General features: G+C 40.9%; 2 non-coding genes across 2 annotated transcripts; one reads left to right on the plus strand and one right to left on the minus strand.

Moving 5' to 3' along the window:
- Window positions 1-277: 277 nt before the first annotated feature.
- Window positions 278-350, plus strand: trnaf-gaa (transfer RNA phenylalanine (anticodon GAA)). Its single transcript has one exon. It is a non-coding gene; the product is annotated as a tRNA-Phe (tRNA).
- A 5564-nt stretch (window positions 351-5914) lies between these two features.
- trnat-cgu (transfer RNA threonine (anticodon CGU)) lies at window positions 5915-5987 on the minus strand. The gene has a single exon. It is a non-coding gene; the product is annotated as a tRNA-Thr (tRNA).
- Window positions 5988-22494: the final 16507 nt, after the last annotated feature.

Consider the following 22494-nt stretch of genomic DNA (forward strand, 5'->3'; position numbering starts at 1 on the left):
CAGATTTCAACTCTATTGCCTTCACCACTCAGCCACAACTAACGGAGGGGCTAAGGGTTATGTGCGACAAAAAAAACCATTTGCAGCGCTTACTTTCGCAAAGCCACGTCAGCCGAAGCCTCCGTTTTCACCCACGTTCGCTGCTTGCGGCAAGCACGGGCCACGAGGCCCGTCGACAACCCACTGCAACAAATGTCAGATAAGGCCGCTGCTTACACCGCCCTGATGTGCCACGCCTAGCCTGAATCCGGCACAATGAGTGACTGACAATGGACTTGCTGAAATAGCTCAGTAGGGAGAGCGTTAGACTGAAGATCTAAAGGTCCCTGGTTCAATCCCGGGTTTCAGCATTGAGGAGTGTGGTTTATGTATATCAAAAGCTGTGCTTGTTTTTTTTGCCTGGGCAATGTCAGTATATGCCGGTAATTTGGTGCTGAAAACAATTCTACAGCTATGTTTTGGTTCCATGGTGTAGTGGTTAGCACTCTGAACTTTGACTCCAGTAATGTGAGGTCAACTCTCAGTGGAAATTCTGAAGACTTTCTTTGCAGTATCTGAGCTAACATGCCCAGATTTTTTCAATTGCATGCTCCTTTTGGTCGATCACGAGTTCTACTCACGATCGGGTCATACCATCATAAAAATGGTACCTACTGCCGTCTGGCAAGGCACGTTGCAATACAGATGCGAGTTGGGAGACAAACTTTTGCGGTTCCCAGAGGACTAGCCCCCCACTGTAACCTGAGCTATGTACCGTAATAGGCGAGAGGCCGAGGGCTACGGAGATCGGTGCTGCCCTTTGCGCCGCATGGTATGGCAAGGACCTTGATTTGCAGGTCAGCGGTGCTGCACAGGTGATGTCATTTGCACCAATGCCTTCTTTTGTGTCCACACGGACTCTATACTATTATCTGCACTGGTGTGCATTCTTGATCCGCGTGAGTGGAGCCCCATAGACATAGAGTGTGGATGGATAAAGAAACTCATCAAGTTGTTTTCTGATGGTTTCGGTCCCGTACGTGCCTGCCACCATACCATCTCATCTCATTATCTCTAGCCGCTTTATCCTTCTACAGGGTCGCAGGCAAGCTGGAGCCTATCCCAGCTGACTACGGGCGAAAGGCGGGGTACACCCTGGACAAGTCGCCAGGTCATCACAGGGCTGACACATAGACACAGACAACCATTCACACTCACATTCACACCTACGGTCAATTTAGAGTCACCAGTTAACCTAACCTGCATGTCTTTGGACTGTGGGGGAAACCAGAGCACCCGGAGGAAACCCACGCAGACACAGGGAGAACATGCAAACTCCACACAGAAAGGCCCTCGCCGGACCCGGGGTTCGAACCCAGGACCTTCTTGCTGTGAGGCGACAGCGCTAACCACTACACCACCGTGCCGCCGCCACCATACCAGTGTTATAGAAATTACCAGTCATACACACCGCCTAGTGGCCAGTGTTAGTAATTACCAGTCATACACACTGCCTCATGGCCAGTGTTATAATAGTAATTGCCAGTCATGCACACCACCTCGTGGCCTGTTAGTCTGGAGGATAAAAATGGTATTATAACCCCCCGCACATCTCATCTCATCTCATTATCTCTAGCCGCTTTATCCTGCTCTACAGGGTCGCAGGCAAGCTGGAGCCTATCCCAGCTGACTACGGGAGAAAGCCCCCTGTACATCTAGGGGTAAAAGCTGCCAACCATGTTTTTTAGTTAAAATGGTTCCTAAGAGACAGAAATATGGTGGTTGGCATCTTTGGAAATGCCTCTGACTATCCCTTGGCAGCCACTTTGAAACTGACTATTGGACAATCTCGAATACCTAAATGTATGGACTCCTGGAGCAATCTACACCATAAAAGTTGTGGTTAAACCTAAGTTTTTTGTTCAATAGATGTTCTGGTATCTACCAACAAGGATTTTATCTGGTGGCCCTCTTAGAATTCAATATGGCTGCCAGAAATGTAATAAAAACATGTAATTTTACCTTCCAGGAAGATACAAACATGATCTTAGTGTCAAAAATTATATGTCTTTGATGGTTAGAAATAATGTGGTTATATTAAATAACATCCACACATCATTAATGAAGCATTTCCAATATAAAATAATGCTAAATTCCAAATTAAATATATATATATATATTTGGTCCACCATTCATTTCAAGCATACTGAAAAAAAAACCTACAAATAGAATGTTTTAAAATATTTCAAAAGAATAATTTAGCAACTTTAAATAACCAAAATAACAAGTGCAAGCAGATGGCCTGGTGGTGTAGTGGTTAGTGCTGTTGCCTCACAGCAAGAAGGTCTGGGTTCGAGCCTCATGGCTGGTGAGGGCTTTTCTGTGTGGAGTTTGCATGTTCTGTCTGTGTGGGTTTCCTCTGGGTGCTCTGGTTTCCCCCCATGGTCCAAAGACATGCAGGTTAGGATGACTGGTGACTCTAAATTGACAGTAGGTGTGAATGGTTGTCTATGTGTCAGCCCTGTGATGACCTGGTGACTTGTCCAGGGTGTGCCCTGCCTTTCGCCCGTAGTCAGCTGGGATAGGCTCCAGCTTGCCTGTGACCCTGTAGAACAGGATAAAGCGGTAGGAGATGAGACAAGTGTAAGCCATAGTTCATAACTGCCTATAGGTTGACCATTGAAGCATTATGGGTATCAAAGAAATTTCACTCCATTACCTGCAATATATATTGTTTTTTATGAGTGTGCAACATATGTTACGTTGTCCAATCAGAGACCTGCTTTTATTCACTTAAAAATATGATACTTCAAACATTTTGGTTTGATTTTTCTTGGAAGAACTGGAAAAAGCAGCCAATAAGGTCACTTGTCCCAGAGGCAGCAATCTAGAAGATCCTAGAAGGTGCGGCAGTGTACCTGAAAACAGAGAAAATCAGTGGCTTTATTCAACATGAAAGTAGTTTTCCTCTGCCAATTAAACATTGATGTGTTTTGTAACATGATGCATATTATTTATAAAATGGGAGACAAGGTACAGATGTGATATTGTACAAGACAGTACAAGACAGCCTTACAAGACAGTGTAAACTAGACAGATTGCCTGCTTGACAGTTTTTAACACAGTCTGGATGAAGACACCTTGGAGCTGGAACAAAGACAAGGACACGTGAATTTGGTGAAGACATATATTTTATATAAAGTAGTAGGTCTCTATAGGAATGGAGCTAACGGATCCAAACCTACATTAAGTATGAGTTTTTGCACTCATTTCTAAGTCTCACATTTTTAAAAACTGTACATTGAGACACTACTATTTGTGTTGTGGATCCCTTGTTTTTTAGACAGTCATGGAACCCTTATTCAGCTCCAAGAAGAGAAAAAGAGGAAGGGATATTGACTTCCAGAAGTGCTTCATATGTCATCGAGACTGTGGAAGGAACAAGAATGACAAAACTTCGTCAAGCAAGTGAATCAGGAATGATGACTTTAAAGACCAAAGCTGAAGAACGCATAATATATAAAGATGAGGAATATTTTGAGTTGGCAGCTTTTACCCCTAGATGTGCATGAAAGTGTTATGGAGCGCCCTATTGAGAAATAACCACCAGACTATGTGTTAGCGGAGCGCCGGCCCGCGTGAGGGGAGCCCCATAGGCATAGAGTGTGGATACATAAAGAAACCCATTGAGTTGTTTTCTGATGATTTCAGTCCTGTGTGTGCCTGCCACCACAGGAAACCCAACAACTAGTGGAGTGAGTAGTGAAGTGTGAAGTAGAGTAGTAGTCGGGACAGTACAGTAGTGAGTAACTTGTCGCTGTTGTCGCCCGATGTCACTGTGTGTCGTGTACTCACGTACCTGCCATCACAGGCAACCCAATGATGGCGGGAATCTCCATGCACGATGCGCACACGTCATGCCTGAATTTTTATTTTTAATTTTTTTAAAATAATTTTCGATATAAAACAAAAGAGGCTGGCTATGACATAAGAAAATTCTACAACCCATAAACAGCTGGGAGCTCCGCTTTTAGGCAGTGCCTAAATCTATATATTAGTATTACCAAGACCAGCAGCTGTTTTTTTCTCTCACTTTAATGAAATACTCCAGAAAATGTCTGTTATAAAATAAACAACCAAAAATATTTTGAATTGACTGTCCAATTACATTGCAGACTTTCAGTTTGAAATTGTGTGTATTTAGAGGAGGGTTTCTCTTTCTATCTGCCCAACCCCCTCCCTCTCTCGCGACACATGCGACTCTTGAGATACCAGTGACCCCGTCTTGCCACCATCGCCTTCTGGCTCGATCCTTCAGGATAAATTCTATATACTGTATGTAAAATTTATATACGGAATTTATATATTTCTGTAAAGCTGCTTTGTGATGATGTCCACTGTTAAAAGCATTTTACAGGTAAAATTTAATTTAATTGTATTTTATTGTCATTCTTCTTCCCAGCATCCATTTTTATCTGTGCAAAAGGGGGGCAAAGTGGTAGAGATGAGTGAAAGAAAATAAATAGATAGATAGACAGATAGATAGATAGATAGATAGATAGATAGATAGATAGATAGATAGATAGATAGATAGATAGATACTGTAGAGAATAACTTCAGTGTGTTAAAGTCTTTCTCCTTTCTACACAAAATGGCATAGTCCGTTATCTTACTGTGGGCCAAATACTAGGATCCTGCACCCCCCCAAGGTATAGACTTCTGTCATTATATAAATAATACTTTACACAATTATACAGGCTTGATCTGTTCTTCAGTCATACATACATAGTACATTTATATTCACCGATCAGCCATAACATTAACACCACTGGCAGGTGAAGTGAATTACATTGATTATCTCGTTACAATGGCGCCTGTCAAGAAGTGGGAAATATTAGGCAACAAGTGAACAGTCAGTTCTTGAAGCGTTATTGCCAACTTAGTGACTTTTTTAAATAAAAAAAAGCGACTAGCAGCAAATCTTGTGACTTTTTGGACAAATCTTAGCTACTTTCGAAAGACGATATCTTTGTCTCCAGAGGATTAAAAGGTTTATTCACTACAGGGCAGATGAGGCCGAATCATCCCTGACTGAAAGCGAAACATCCTTCTTGTGGTTGGTTTCCCAGGCAGACAGGGGCTGTGCACTGTGTGAGAGAAAAAATAAGGAAAACACCTTGTCTCTTCAAACTTTCTCTGAGTAATCATTTTATATGCAAATATAGTAACTATCACTGCACAGTTGTTTTCTTTAAAATTATGTGCATGCTGATTTTGTCAGATGACACTGAGGTTATAAAATAAGAATTTTCTCAGTGCAGAGCAGCAGCGTGAAAATGGCTTGGATGTGACTGCTGGTGAACATGTTTTAATAGGCCACGTTTTAGTCACTGTTTCATACTCATTCCATTGCCTGATAACAGAAACAGAAAAAAATATAAATGAGAACAGCTTTATTGGGAATTAGGCTGCATTAAAATCATGTCTGTAGCCAGCTATAAGGTCACTGAGGTCTGGACCTCAGTAATTTTTTTTTAGAACTAAAAAAAAAATTAAAAAAAGTTTAAATATAAAGACAACTGGATAAAAAGCAAACCTCTCTGATAAGATGACTGCATGCTATCCAAACACATCTTCTCATCAGCCATCATCATGTGGTCCCCCTTGAAGTCATTTTTTGTTGATTTTATCAACTGTGCATTGATGGAGACTTGAGTGCAAAGTGTTTTGCGGAAATTGCACACCAAAGACACCTTCAGGTCCTCAGTAATCTCACTGATCTTCAAACTGTCCAAATGGGGCCATTCTCACCAGCAGAAAGTGGTCTTCAGCTGATGAGAAATCATGAGGAGCACTTGCTCACCTTCTGGTGTCAGCATTCTTATTATCCCCTCTTTTGTCTGGATCACCTTTCTCCATTCAAAATGTCCCTTACAGGCCCCAGTGAGGATTGAACTCACAACCTCTGGTTTACGAGACCAGCGCTCTTACCACTGAGCTATGGAGCCCTGACATTCACAGCAGCTGAAAATTGGGGCCACAGCAGAATCTTGAAGCCCCTGTGCCAATCGTCAAAACAACCCACAGAAACTGCTGTAACATCACTCACAACTTTAGTTCCTAGCTGCAGTTAGCTTCTGTTTACTATTTGCCTCGCAAAAAATGGACACAGGGCGGCACGGTGGCGTAGTGGTTAGCGCTGTCGCCTCACAGCAAGAAGGTCCAGGTTCGAGCCCCGTGGCCGGCGAGGGCCTTTCTGTGCGGAGTTTGCATGTTCTCCCTGTGTCCGCGTGGGTTTCCTCCGGGTGCTCCGGTTTCCCCCACAGTCCAAAGACATGCAGGTTAGGTTAACTGGTGACTCTAAATTGACCGTAGATGTGAATGTAAGTGTGAATAGTTGTCTGTGTCTATGTGTCAGCCCTGTGATGACCTGGCGACTTGTCCAGGGTGTACCCCGCCTTTCGCCCGTAGTCAGCTGGGATAGGCTCCAGCTTGCCTGCGACCCTGTGGAACAGGATAAAGCGGCTAGAGATAATGAGATGAGATGAGATGAAAATGGACACAAATTTTAAATAATGCAGTGTGTCAATCATAGAGTGGGCTGTGGGCTGTACAGTCTGGCTACTTTCTCATCTGATCGAACAAAAACACTGGACAGGCCAAGCCCTCAAGAGACATGGTTATAAGCACCATGAGTGACTTCACTGATCTTCAGGCTCTTCATGTGGGGCCATTCTCACCAGCAGCCAGTGGTTTTCAGGTGATGAGAACTCCAACCCAAAAAAGCTGACCAGTGTTTTTGGTTCTTTAAAAAAAAAAAAAGGAATTTTCTCAACCTCGTGCTTTTTCCATACATATCTCACAGACTTCTTGTCCCAAGTTTCCTTGCACTACATAGTCCAAATTTATAATTATGTAGCCAGGAACTTAAAATATGTGCAGCATGATAAGAATCCTTTAGAGTTTTAGCTGCAGTCTTTTTGTTGATATCAACTGGCTCACTGATAGAGAATTGAGCAGAACTGTTTTGAAGAAACAGCGAGAACTTATAAGCAATGAATGATACAGACAACACTTTTCCTCAGTCCCAATATTTCAGATCAGAACTCTCTATCTTCAGAAGGTAGGTCAAAAGCCCCAATAAGAATTGAACTCACCACCCATGGTTTACAAGGCCAGTGCTCTAACCAATGAGCCATGTATCTCTAACCAATGAGCTATGTAGCCTTAAGCAAGTACCTATCTATCGTATATTCAGCCCAAAGCAGAACCTTGAGGACCCTCTGCTGATCCTCAACTACCACTTGTCCACCAAGTCACCATTTTTCCACTGAGGGCTGGTTCCGAGCTGGTGCCTAATCTTGAGCCAGTTCTTGAAGTTTCCACAGCCAAAGAACCAGCTCTCAGCCAGGAAAACTGGTCCCAGAGTGCCACTAAATCTTTGCTGGTCTAGAACCAAGAAAACTTAGCCATCACTGGCTAGGACTTGTTTTGCTGGGAAACAATCTTGATTTTTTTTTTAACAACATTTAAGGGTTCGTCTCTGAGAAACAACCAAAAACTCCATGAGATGACATGAGGAAGAAACCTTGAGAGCAACCAAACTCAAAAGAGAACCCATCCTCATCTGGGTCACACCAGATAGTGAGATTATAAATAAGTTCCCTTCTATAACTTTGTGCCACATTGCCAAAATTTGCAACAGACCCCTTGCACTGATGTCACACTTACATTAGCAACCCTTGTCCTGGGGGACAAGTGAACTTTCTTTACATACTGAAGGCAAGCGATATTGAAGATGTCAGACATCTGCAGTTCAAAGAAAGCTACCACGCAAAAAGCTTTACTACTGGATTGCTTGGATGAGAGAAGCAAAGGAGAGATACATGCAGAAGTTAGAGTTTATTTATGGTTATGATCCGTGCAAAATTACTCGAAACGATTGGAGTAATGTCCATTTGTGGCCAAGGTTTACCTACATGGATGTTGGAATGTACCTTCTCACAGCATTTTCTCTGTTATAATAAAAAAAATAAAAAAACAAAACTTATTGTTTACTGAAAGAGAAGGGCAGGAAGGATTGAGAATCCAGCAGCTGTGGTTTGTTTACAGCCAATACTAAAACTTGTAGCATCCTAGCAATCACCTCAAAGACACCTACAAAAAGCAAGAATCGGAGACAGTTTCACTAACTCGTTACATGCCAGCAGCCGAATCAGTTTGCCTGACCACCACTTCATTCACCGGAAGTAAACTCGCAAGCAAGTTACGTGAATGAATACAACCTCTGTTCTATTCCAGGTTAAGCACTCGCAAAGAACGACTGAAAAACTTCTAACTCCATGGATTGTCAATGAATAAAATGGCAAGATCGTGGTTGCAAACTGTGACCGTATAGCAGGCCTTGGAGAGAACTTTTCTCACATGCCATTACTGTTGTGGGCTATCGAAGCTGGAGTGAAACAAAAGGATTCACTGTCAGTTACAGATAAAAACTGTCAGTGAAAAACATCTCCTACTCCCAGTTCAGAGATATTTCCTTTCTGAAGAAATGCCCAAGTCAAGTTAATAAGCCACAATCAGAAGTTCAAGACACAGTTCCAGGGAGACAGTAATACTTTTTATGTTTTCCTCTGTTTGAACGATCGGAACAACCAAAAACAGGGCAGAGGGGCCACTAAAACATATAATTAAAATATTCAATTATGTACTTATTAAAGTATATTTTTCTCTCACTCCATCCATCCATCCATTTTCTATTCTGCATTTCCATTGTGGGTCGTCAGTGAGCTGGAGCCAATCCTAGCTGACTATGATGGAGAAGCCAGGTACACCCTCGACAAGTCACCAGTCTATCGCAGGCTTAACACAGAGAGACAGACAGACATTCACACTCACACATACGAGCAATATAGAGAAGCCAGTTGACCTCATCCTTTGGACTGTGGAAGGAAACTGAGGAAATCCACGCAGGCACAAGGAGAACATGCAAACTCCACACAGAAAGGCCCCTGATTGACTGGTATGTTCAAACCAGGAACCTGCTTGCTGTGAGGCGACAGTGACACTGCACCTCTGTGCCACCCGAGTGTAGTTTATACATTAAAATGACTGTAATTATGTAAAAACATTAATTCCCTGCTTTCAGCATGTGTTTGCTTAAATGTGCTCAGGACAGGTTCCCCATGTGAGGCTGGATGTAGATAATATCACTATAGCCTTCTTTCATCTCAGAAATATTGCTCAGGTAAGAAATATAACGCCACTTCATGATGCATTAAACCTAGTTCATGCTTTTACCTCCAGGTTGGATTATCGTGATGCCTTACTTTCTGAATGTTCTAACAGGTGCATAAACAAGCTCCAGTGAGAGTCCTTACTAGAACGAGAAGATATGACCACATCACCCCTATCTTATCCACACTGCATTGGCTCCCAATCAAATTTTGCACTGATTATAGACTACTGCTATTTAACTATAAAGCACTAAATGTGCTTTATCTCGCATCACAGTACCTGAGTGAACTTCTGGTCCTTTATGACTCGCCACAACAACTTAGATCAAAAGGTGCAGGCTATCTGTTGGTACCTCAAATAGTGAAGGCTCCAGCAGAGGGACAGCCTTCTCTCACAAATCCCCCCAGTTATGGAACAGCCGTACAAGTAGTGTTCAGGTCTCAGACACAGTCTCAGTGTTTAAGTCTTGGCTGAAAATATATTTGTTTAGTCAATCCTTTTGTTAACAGCTTTTTATTACATAAAGTAGCAGGTCTGGAGGGTTCCTGGGCAGAGAGTGTTTTGATAAGTGTTTTGAAGAGTGTTTTGAAGTGCCCTTGAGCAAGGCACCTAACCCCCAACTGCTCTGTAGGCTGCTCTGGGTATGTTGTACGTTGATCTGTGAAATGCCTGTAATGTAATGTAATGTAATGCAATGGTAAAATGGGATGTTTGGATGCTGCCCCCCCTTACACATTTACTCAGGTTTGTAGACGGTAGAGTGGCCTTATGTACACTTTATGTACCACGGTGCCCTCAAGTCTCTGTTACGTTCTGACTCTCCCTTTTAGTTATGCCGTCATATTTAGTCTTGCTGGAGTCCCCACTTGCACTCAGCACACAATGTACACTGTTCGTAATCATTACATGACAGTGAGCATACTTAGAAATCTGTGTTCTCTCTCTCTCTCGTGCTACACATGCGACTCCTGAGATACCAGTGATGCTGACCTGATGCGTTACTTCTGGCTGGAGTTCTCATCACTTCACTCCTGTGGAGGATAACCTCATATGGACAGCCTAAAGATCCACTTAGAAGATAGCTTTGGAGAATTAATACAAACAGTTTTGCTATGATGGCTCAGGACTGCAGTTGCCATGAACAGTTTTGGATTCAAATCTCAATCAGTAAGTCAACAATATAGACTTCATGCCAAAGCTACAATGAATTTCCTGGTTACCCAGTTGCCCCATTTCACTATATAGGACACAGTTATAGAAGTGAGGTATTTATAATCCCACTGTCTGTTTTCACCCAAATGAGGATGGGTTCCCTCAAGGTTTCTTCCTTTTGTTGTCTCAGGAGTTGTCACTGTCACCTCAGGTTTGCTCATTAGGCATAAATTTATATCTGGCTTTTATATAGTTCTGTAAAGTTGCTTTGCCACAATGTCTATTGTTAAAAGTGCTATACAAATTAAATTGAATTGAATGTAAAGCCAGGATGCTGCAGCAACTCAACAATCTGACAACACTGTAAGTGACACTGTCATGCGATGTTGTGGGGGCGGAGCTTCATGATGCTTCTTGAACCTTTATGTTTCCATATTAGCTTACAGAAAGTCCTCAGAATATTTTAATTCAGCTAAGACCATTCATCATGTTCACTGTTATATTAATGTGTCTGTGGCTTTCACTTGGTGAGTTTTGATTTTTTTTTAATTAAAAATATTATGTGTTGAATTAATGATTAATTAGTCTGTGTGGTGTTAAGAAACAGCAGAATGTGGGTCTGACTTGTGTAGTTCTGGCTTGATTATGTAAAGGTTAAAACATTATGTTCTCTATGACAGGTGACTCCATGGCAGATTCAATAGAGCCACTTTTCACTCGTGAAGTTGTACATGAAGGTAATGATGTCACTCTGTCCTGCAGCTACAGAAAATTCACTGGTACAGTCGACAACCTGCAATGGTACATACAGCATCCAAAATCTACACCTGAGTTCCTTCTTTATATTGTTCCAAGTGGAGCTCTAAGTCCCAACCTTCCCCCAAGAATGTCTGCTAAAGTTAATGAAGATAATAAACAAGTGGATCTGCTCATCTCCTCTGCTGCTGTATCAGACTCTGAGGCTCTTAGGGCTCATCCTGCTTTCATTCACCCATCCCTCTCAGCTTCTCTCCTCCCTGCTATCCATCCCTCTTTGACCGCTCATGGGGAGACACATCTTATCTCATCTCATTATCTCTAGCCGCTTTATCCTGTTCTACAGGGTCGCAGGCAAGCTGAAGCCTATCCCAGCTGACTACGGGCGAAAGGCGGGGTACACCCTGGACAAGTCGCCAGGTCATCACAGGGCTGACACATAGACACAGACAACCATTCACACTCACATTCACACCTACGGTCAATTTAGAGTCACCAGTTAACCTAACCTGCATGTCTTTGGACTGTGTGGGAAACCGGAGCACCCGGAGGAAACCCACGCGGACACGAGGAGAACATGCAAACTCCACACAGAAAGGCCCTCGCCGGCCACGGGGCTCGAACCCGGACCTTCTTGCTGTGAGGTGACAGCGCTAACAGGGAGACACATAAATCATAAAATTTGAGTGCTCAAATGCTGTTTCTCCAACATATGCAAAATATTTTAACAATGCTTTAAAGTAATCAAGTAAAACTTGAACTCAAACTGATATACTGGATTTATCTTTTATCGCTTAATGGTCTTCTTGATGCCATTTTCCCCTCAAATGAGATTTTGAACCCAGTCAACATTTAAAATAACAACAGTTTTTAACAACAGAGGGAAAGAGGAACAAATGACAAGTATACAGTGATGAATACCCTTAAGATAAGGCACATTTTGCTGTAAATAGCTTATTCTGTGACTGTCTCAGCAATTTTTGACCAAAACATTTGTCTTTATTGAAACAACTTGGGTTTCAGTTTTTTGCAAGTTGGGGGGCAGCTTGTTCCCATCTAGGTTCATCAGTATCTTCTTAAACACCTCAAATGTGCCTTTCAGCTCTGGGGATAACTCAAGTTGAGTGCATAGATTATTCCAGATAACATCACAAGTCCAAATGTGATGCATCGTAGATCAGTTAGAACCTTGATTCCCTCAATGACAACCTCAACATCTGCAGGCTTGTTCAAGGTTTCTGCATTCTCCTGTTTAACAACATAGATCCCCATGGCTGTCTGTACAATTGCTGTCTGGGCCTCTTCATGGTTAACACCCTGTGAACCTCACTCCATCCTTGCTTGTGAACAACTGAGCCTTTGGAGGATGTCCCTTTCATACCCAGTCATGATATTATCACCTGTTGCCAATTAAAGGGTGCCTATACAGCATTTAAACATGATGAATATCAATGCAAGCCCTAATTATATAATGCACACAAGTACAGCCACTTGATTAGTGATCATAAACAGCTTTAAGTGCTTGAAAGTCCAAAAGCATGTCAAGTCTTGTGGCTGTCTGTCTATGATATGTAGGTATCAGCCATCATTATAATCCAGTAATGAGGAGTTACAACTAAATCGCTCATCCATCCCATGCTATACCTCATGACTCCATCCTGCGATACTCCTTCAGTCTCTCCTGAACCTGTTGTCTAATGCAGGTAACACCTAAGGAAATTTGAGGCTGTTAGCTTGATGTAAAATTGTGATAACGTGTACTAAATTATAAAATCACTCGGTGGATCCAAGGCCTGTTGTTTGTCTCTTTATTGCACACGAACACAACTACTCACATACACGTTCCCTGTCTCGTCTAGGTATTCTCTTATCTGACTCCAAGTGTATTTACTCAATGGTCCAACAGGTATTATACCCTCTGGTGGCATGGGGTGGTAATGCATGTCACTATAATTATTCAGGATACCACAAAAATGAAATAAGTTTGTTAAAATAAAGTGAAACTAAACCTTTAAATTGTAGTAGTTAAATTCAATGATGCAAGTGATGGCCTCAAGAGCAAGCATTGTGCATTTCCTGTTTTGTTCCTGTAATTGATGCATGTCATGTCTTAGAAAATTTTATGCAATTGCATTTAAATACAATGGAATAGACGAGTTACATAAAGTGAAAATGAACAGGTTTATTTAAATTCATTAACTGCTTAGTCTTTCAATGCATGTGCAACATTAGAGTCTATAATGCTAAATTGCCACAGAGCAAAGATTATCACACTACATGCTAAGATCACTTGAACCACAGTAGGTGAAAACTGTACAATTTTCTTAAGTAAAGAAAATCACAAAGAGGCAATATCTAGCCTAGTAAACTAGACCCACCCGCCTAGCGGCCAAAAATATTTTTGCCTACAAGTGGGTCTAGCCTCGGACCATATCAACAACACACCCCAGGCATCAAATTGTGGCAATCACAATGCAAGGTTTTTGTTTGGATTCTTTGGGCGGGCTTTTGCAGGAGTGACGACAAGGCTGCGCGACGCTGGAGAAAGCACAGACATATAAACATAGGCGCTGGCTTCTGCGTAGAATCATACGGCATCCTCGCTGCCATATTGGATGTGGCAAAGTGGAGATTCTTCAACCGTCTCTGGTATAGCATCTAGACAGTAGCCGAGAATAAAGATGCCTCATTCATGTGCTGCGTTTAACTGTATCAACAGGTTTACCATCCAAACGAGATCACATGGGATTACCTTTCACAGGTGAGACTGGTAAAATACTTTTCAATACTGTTCCTTCAGTCTTCAGTTTCCCAGCTCATCTCCACCGGGTAGGTGTATAGTTATAAGCAGAGAGAATTAGATAATACAGTGCCACCCTATGATGAACGTTTTTGAACGTATGATGAATGTTTTTAACCTTTCTGAATGTGAAGGAATCAGTGATGTATTTTGTTTTGGTATGACGTTAGAACCTGGCCGAACTCAGTTTGGCGGTCATTCAGCTCACTTTATTCAATGAGAGTAGGTCTGTGTGGTGACTCAATAAATAAAACAGTACATTTTTATTTTCATTCACTATTTCCAGTTTTTCCACTATTTCCATCATTTATCATATTCAGTCTTGTAGGTTGGTTATTTTGGCCTCAGGTTTTGGTAGCTTGCTACAGTATGCTGACTGATTAGCTTACCTGAGCTATCTATCGCGTATCTGTTGCTAGTTTGCAGTGTACAGGGTATTTCGCACACTATTTATAACCATCACATTAAAAGTTATATATGTTGTTTTGATGCCTGTTTGTTTCCCAAATATATACTGTACGTGTGTGTCTTAATAGGTGAATAAAAGGCATCGAGTTAAATATTATTGTAGAAAGGGGCTTTATGAAGTTCAGTCCATTTACTTGCATTGGTTTACGGGGAAGATTTGCCACATCAAATACGGCGGACACTCTGACGTATCCCAGCAACTGGGCCACCAGCTCAATGCGGCGTCTATGTTTATATGTCTATGGGAGAAAGCACAACAGGAAAGATGGCTACGGCTATTGAACAGCGCTCGTTTGACTCCGCTTTGGAATCAGTTTTAGAAGAATTAGACTTGGAGTTTTCGTTGAAACATGAGCAGGAAGAGGCTCTCCGCTCATTCCTTTTCAAGAAGGACGTTTCGCTGTCACATTTAGTCTGGCTTGCCAGGCTACTCCCCCACTGCTTTCTGTCGCTCTGACTACGTCACAATCACTGTTGCACTGATTGGTCAGAGCGTTGGCCTATACGCACAGAGACAGTTTGAAAGACAATGGGTTGTTCCTACCCACACCCTTCGGAAATGTCTACGACCGAGACCAGACTAAATATTCACATTTAGTCTGGCTTGCCAGGTTAGGCAATATCATAAATTAAATCAGAATCATTAATACTTATTTTTATTTATTTTATCCAAAGAAATATATTATAAGGGTGGCATGCTGGTGCAGTGGTTAGTACTATCACTTCACAGCAAGCAGGTTATGGGTTTGAACCTTCATGTTTGAGTTTGCATGTTTTCCCCGTGCCTGCATGGGTTTCCTCTGGGTGCTCCAGTTTCTTCCCACAGTCCAAAGACATGCAGATTAAGTCAACTGGTTATTCTTACTTGCCCCAGGTGTGAATGCGAGTGGAAATAGCTGTCTGTCTCTCTGCGTTAGCCCCATGATAGATTGGCAACCTGTCCAAGGTATACCCTGTCTCCTGTCAGCCACCAATATCAGCGGATATTGGCTCCAGCTCACCAGAGACCCACAATGGATAAGCGTTTTAGAAAATAAATTAATTAATATATTATAGTCACTCATATTAGTCTATAACTCTTTTTCAGCAATATTACCCAAATTTCAGCAAAACATGCACATTAGCAGAATTAACATACATCATAAACTATATTATCCGCATTTAATATTTGCTTTAATGAATGTATTGTTACTCCATCTTTGTAATCCTGCTGTAGTATCAGACTCTGCACTGTCGTCCTGCACCCTGGAGCCCACAGTGACACAAAACTCAAACAGACGGCCTTCTCCAAACTCAGTCAGATTAGGCTGAAGTCAGATTTAATTTAAACTTTATTTATTGAAGTCCATACAGTGTTCGACAGCAGCACTTCCTGGGTGTGCACTTCTTACAGATGTGTTCCCTCATGTGGAAAGTTCAGCACATACAGCACTATTATACAGAGTCCTCACAGAGCTGTGTTCAGAAATGGCTCAACCATACAATTTACTGTACACAGTGAGATACATCCCACTGATTCTCACTGTTGCAACAGGTAATTAACTTTCATCAGCTCATCATTACATTAATAAGTACAATCATTAATTATTAAATTTTAATTGTCAATTCATTGTTTTAATTAATACCCATGTTTGTATTAATCTAGTCATTTCTTAATTTCTTCAGTGTATTTGGTTGAAAAATACTTCACTGATTTATTTATTCATATTCTTTTTTACATTTTTTTTTAACAACAGGCGGTTTTGCAGACAAAATTGGGCCGACAAATGAAGATGCCGACATTGTCAGGAAAGAAACAGACAATGTTACTCTGAAATGTTCATATGAGTCAAGCAGTGAGCTCATTTATCTTTACTGGTACAAACAATATCCGAACAGCGCACCACAGTATTTATTGTATGAAGGTGCGAGGTCATATAGTTTTGAGAGCACTCCTGATGATCGTCGATTAGAGTCAAAAACAACCAGAGACTCCACTGAACTTACTATCAGAGGTCTAAAGCTCTCAGATTCTGCTCTCTATCACTGTGCCTTACAGTAGTAGCACAGTAATACAGAGTCAATGAAAGGCTGTACAAAAACATATACATGGTATATATGAAGCTTCTAAAACCACAGATCAAAGATATTCCCTTTACCAGCTCATCGGTTAACCACAGACACAAACAGCATTTGTGGTAACACATGCACCTGGAGGAAATAGAACAGAATAATAATGAGGGATTAACACAACAACTCCACATTAATCACAGTGAATTCACAAACCTAAATGTTTCATTCTCCAAAATATTTTAATGACACTTTCAGATCCATTGTGTCAGGTTTTGCTGGTTTGCACTATCTGGAATAAAACTAAACTGAGGTTTAAAGAGACTTGTAAAAATGCCCTGAAGACTGCTCATGTGCTAAGTCAATGGGACACGCTTGTGGAAGATAGACAAGGATGGAGAGAGCTGATACGTAACGTGTGTAACCGTCACAATGACAAAAGGATACAACTTTATGATAAAAGGAAAAGAGAAGAAAAGAGGAAACAAGCTATGTAATAACCATCAGTGGCTACAAGGCGTATATATGAATAAAACTAATGAACTCTTTTCTGGGTTTCCCCATAACCTACTGTAATCAATTTTCATTTGTTTATTCATTCACTCATTCATTTGCTCATGTGTTTATGATGCATGTAGGTATATATGTATGAACAGATGAGACTTTGATCATACAGATACAAAAAAAAAAAATGAAATCAAAAAATAAGAAAATTCCCAGTGGAATATCTCTGAACTGGGAGTAGGAGATGTTTTTCACTGACAGTTTTTATCTGTAACTGTCAGTGAATCCCTTTGTTTCACTCCAGCTTCGATAGCCCACAACAGCGATGGCATGTGAGAAAAGTTCTCTCCAAGGCCTGCCATACAGTCGCAGTTTGCGGCCACAATCTTGCCATTTTATTCACCGACAATCCACGGAGTTAGAAGTTTTTCAGTCGTTCTTTGCGAGTGCTTAACCTGGAATAGAACAGAGGTTGTATTCGGTCACGTGACTTTTGCTTGTGAGTTTACTTCCGGTGAATGAAGTGGTGGTCAGGCAAACTGATTTGGCTGCTGGCATGTAAAGAGTGAGTCAAACTGTCTCCGAATCTTGCTTTTTGTAGGCGTCTTTGCAGTGGTTGCTAGGACGCTACAAGTTTTAGTTTCAGGTGTAAACAAACCACAGCTGCTGGATTCTCAATCCTCCCTGCTTCTCTTTCAGTAAACGACTAGTGTTTTTAATTTTTATTTTTTCAACTCATCTCATTATCTCTAGCCGCTTTATCCTGTTCTACAGGGTCACAGACAAGCTGGAGCCTATCCCAGCTGACTACGGGCGAAAGGCGGGGTACACCCTGGACAAGTCTTCAGGTCATCACAGGGCTGACACATAGACACAGACAACCATTCACACCTATAGTCAATTTAGAGTCACCACTTAACCTAACCTGCATGTCTTTGGACTGTGGGGGAAACCAGAGCACCTGGAGGAAACCTACGTGGGCAGAACATGCAAACGCTGTGCAGAATGGCCCTCATTAGCCACAGGGCTCGAACCCGGACCTTCTCACTGTGAGGTAACAGCGCTAACCATTACACCACCATGCTGCCCTTTTTTTTTTATTAGTTTTTTAAATTGAAACAGAAAATGCAGTGAGAAGGTACATTCCAACATCCATGGAGGTAAACTTTGGCCACAAATGGACATCGTCACTCCAATCATTTCGAGCAATTTTGCACAGATCATAACCATAAATGAACTCTAACTTCTGTGTGTATCTATCCTTTGCTTCTCTCTGACTTAGATTATCCAAGCAATCCAGTAGTCAAGCTTTTTTAGCAGTAGCTTTCTTCGAACTGCAGACATCTGACATCTTCAATATCGCTTGCTTTCAGTATGTAAACAAAGTTCACTTGTCTCCCAGGACAAGGGCAGTAACGGTTGCTAATGTAAGTGTGACGTCAGTGAAAGGGGTGTGTTGCAAATTTTGACAATGTGGCACAAAGTTACAGAAGGGAACTTATTTATAATCTCACCATCTGGTGTGACCCAGATGAGGATGGGTTCTCTTTTGAGTCTGATTGCTCTCAAGGTTTCTTCCTCCTGTCATCTCGTGGAGTTTTTGGTTGTTTCTCAGAGACGAACCCTTAAAAGTTGTATGCAAAAAAAAAACATTCGAGATTGTTTCCCAGGAAAACAAGTTCTAGCCACTGACATAAGTGGTTCTTGACCAGCAAAGATTTGGTGGCACTCTGGGACCAGTTTTCCTGACTGAGAGCTGGTTCTTTGGCTGTGGAAACTTCAAGAACTGGCTCAAGATTAGGCACCAACTTGGAACCAGCCCTCAGTGGAAAAGTGGTGACTTGGTGGGCAAGTGGTATTTGAGGATCAGCAGAGGGTCCTCAAGGTTCTGCTTTGGGCTGAATGCATGGTTGCTATGAGTCTGTTCAAGGCTCTATAGCTCAATGGTTAGAGCACTGGTCTTGTAAATCCGGGCTTGTGAGTTCAATCTGGGCCTTCAATGGACCTTCTTGAAAATGCACATCTATGTCATCTTGTTAATGTGTTTACCAGGTTTTAAATATTTATCATGAATAGCTTTGGATATATGCTCTGGAAATGAACATTGCTCTTTGAAACTAAGTCAAAATCTATTTTATATGTAAAAATTTTAAAAATACTTTTTTCAAAAATCCAAAATTGCAAAAGGCACCAGTTCACATGTTGCTTGATATGTATACAAAGGTTCATGAAGATATCTTCAGTAGTTTTAAAGATATGGCCTGGAAATAAAAAACGTGACCAAACAGACAGTCCAAACTTCATTTGGGCAGGGGATAATACCTACATTTATTTTTTTTCATTGCATTTATTTCATTCCTGGGCTTCCATCTGTAACAGGGAATGATGTTCCATGCATCCATTACCACTTATCTTGTGCAGGTTCACAGGCAAGTTGGAGCCTATCCCAGGTGACTATATGCAAGATACACCCTGGACAAGTCACCAGGTCATTTAGATAGAGACAAACAATCATTCATGCTTAATTCAGAGCCACCAATTAGCCAAACCTGTGTGTTTTTGGGGGGAAACCAGAGCACCTGGAGGAAATCCATGCAGACACAGGGAGAACATGCAAGCTCCTCACAAAAAGGCCCCCATCAGCTGCTGGGCTCAAACCCAGAATCTTCTTGCTGGGAGGCAACAGTCCTAACCACTACACCACCCCAAGGAGTGATGTTGCATCCTATTAATACACTTTACAATAGATTATTAGATTCTAATAGAATAGATGAGCCAAAATAATTGGGGATTTTTTTTAATGGGCTTTCACTCATTACAAGTATGAATAGGTGGGCCTCAAAGCAAAAAAGGTTGAGAACCCCTGGCATACATCACATCAGGGGAGTGAAACTCAAGCACTGGAGAGCTTAAACCCTACAGGGATTTTTACACACCAAATTTCACCAACGATTCCTAATTCTGAATAGGATTTGATTTTAGGGTATGTAAAATGACACAATAGATTGTTTAACCAAAAACAAAAGTGTTTTTACTGGCAACCTTTGGCAGCCAGTGTGTGTTTCAAAACATTGTTTAAGATCCTCTAGGGCAAGACTTGAGTGCCTCATGACTAAAACAAATAGCAGAAATATTGTGACTATTTTATCCTTGCATGTGCAAAAGTTCAGAAGATTCCTGACACAAGAAGGACACTGTATAAAATACGGAAGCATATTGATGCCACACCAGAAAAAAAAAAGTAAAAATCAGTATCACATCATAATGTGGAAAATTTATTGTTATAAATTATCCCGACAGATGAAGATGCCAACATTATGGGGAAAGAAACAGACACTGTTACTTTGAAATGTTCATATGAGTCAAGCAGCAGCTACATTGATCTTTACTGGTACAAACAATATCCTAACAGCGCACCACAGTTTTTACTGTATAAAGGTGCGAGGTCATATAGTTCTGGGAGCACTCTGACTGATACTCGATTAGAGACAGCAGCAACCTCAGACTCTACTGAACTTACTATCAGAGGTCTAAAGCTCTCAGATTCTGCGCTCTATCACTGTGCTCTCGGAGTAGCAGCACAGTAATACAGAGTCAATGAAAGGCTGTACAAAACATACAAATGGTGGATATGAAGTTTCTAAAACCACAGAAGATTAAAGTTTCCAACCTGTTAACAGTCAGACACAGACAACAATTATGGCAGCATCTGCAGCTGAAAGAAACAGAAAAGAAGAATAAAGATTAACACAACAACGACATATCAATCACAGTAAATTCACTAATTTACATTTTTGATGCTCCAAAATATATTTTAAGGAAAATATCACAGTCATTTTGTCAGGTGTTATTGGTGTACACCTTGTGGAATTAATTAATTTCTGTTCAGTTTTTCCCAATGATTTGCTGTAATCAATTTTCATTCATGTTTTTATGATGCATGTATGTACAAATGCATGTCACTTTAGTTGATGCGAGCTATGGCAAACGGCTTTGATGAACTCTGAAGAGATATGAGTTTGGTTGTATAGATACAGTAAAGATAAAATGGATGAATAAGGAAACTGTCAGTCGAATTCACTTTTCCTTGTTTTATGACAATATTTGATCAGACACAATGTTGATGAATGGGGTCATGTATATAATCTAAAATATAATTTAGTGATGACACTTTTTCTTAGTGTATCATTCAAACATGCATTTAGGTGGCCTGGCTACACTAAATTGCCTGGAAGTGTGAATTTGTGTGTGTACAGTATCCTGTGTTGGACTGGTGTCCCATTCAGAATGTGTTCTTGCTCCATGCAGAGTGCTGGCAGATCCACCATAACCAAGACCAGAATAAAGCAGTAATTGAACATATTATTTTGCTTATAAGATCAAGTGGGTTTGTATAAAATGCAAAGTTGTTGCAATTTATTAAAGTCACAGAGATACAAATAAAGGCTTGTGTATTATAAGCTGAAGCAGAGTCGTGGTGAATATGAATACATATGAGTGGGTGGAGCTACATGTGGAGACATCAGAGACAATCTCAAATACACAACACTGGCATTTATTTCTAAAACTAGAGGTCTGAACTAAACACTCATAACAACAATGTTACTCTTCTTCTTGCTTTTCCTCATGCTTGCTGACATTGGTAAGTCAGATACATTATACATGAAATATTTAAGTATTTAACAAACAAAAAGAACAATGTTTTTAATAACAGTTTATTAATAATAAATGGTCATGATATTATGTTAATGTATTTATAGCAGAAGCTGCTGACAACAGCATTAAACCAGAACAAACCACTATATCTGGAACTGAAGGCAGCAACATCACACTGTCCTGCACATATACTGGATCAGCTTACAGTCTCCACTGGTACCAACAAAAACCTGGATCAAGACCAGAGTTTCTGCTGTTGATTGATGAAAGAAGTGATCTTGTCACAAAGGCTCAACCAACTCACCCACGAGTGTCCATAAAACTTGATAAAGCGAGTAAGAAAGTGGATCTGCTCATCTCCTCTGCTGCAGTGACAGACTCTGCACTGTACTACTGCGCTCTGAAACCCACAGTGACAGGAAACCCAACTACACTGTACAAAAAGCACTACACATGACTGGAGCAGAGCCGTGCTTTTCTCACAAGATGGAGCTATTTACATGTTTACCTCTGCAGGCTCAACCCTCAGTCTATGATATCAGTTTGCTTTTGTAGATAAACCATCATTTGTTTATTAATCTGCTGAAGTTTATTTCTAAATTAGACCTAAACATCATTCTTACCAATGGGTATAATATTTTGAAGGTTTTTTTTTTTTTCAGTTGTTTACTAGAATAGATTTGTTTTAAAAAAAAGACCATCACATTTCCTATGTAGTGAAAATTCATTATGTCTGATAATTATAACTATTGTATAAAGGATGAAATCTTTGTATCACATGACGTCATATCCCTCTTTACAAAAACACCGGTCACAAACACTCTTAACATAGTAGAAAACCGGTTAAAAGCAGACAGAGCCCTGAAAAAACGCACAAAACTTACAGCACAGGA

Source organism: Neoarius graeffei, chromosome 1 (assembly GCF_027579695.1).
Source record: "Neoarius graeffei isolate fNeoGra1 chromosome 1, fNeoGra1.pri, whole genome shotgun sequence".
NCBI classification, from domain to species: Eukaryota; Metazoa; Chordata; class Actinopteri; order Siluriformes; family Ariidae; genus Neoarius; species Neoarius graeffei.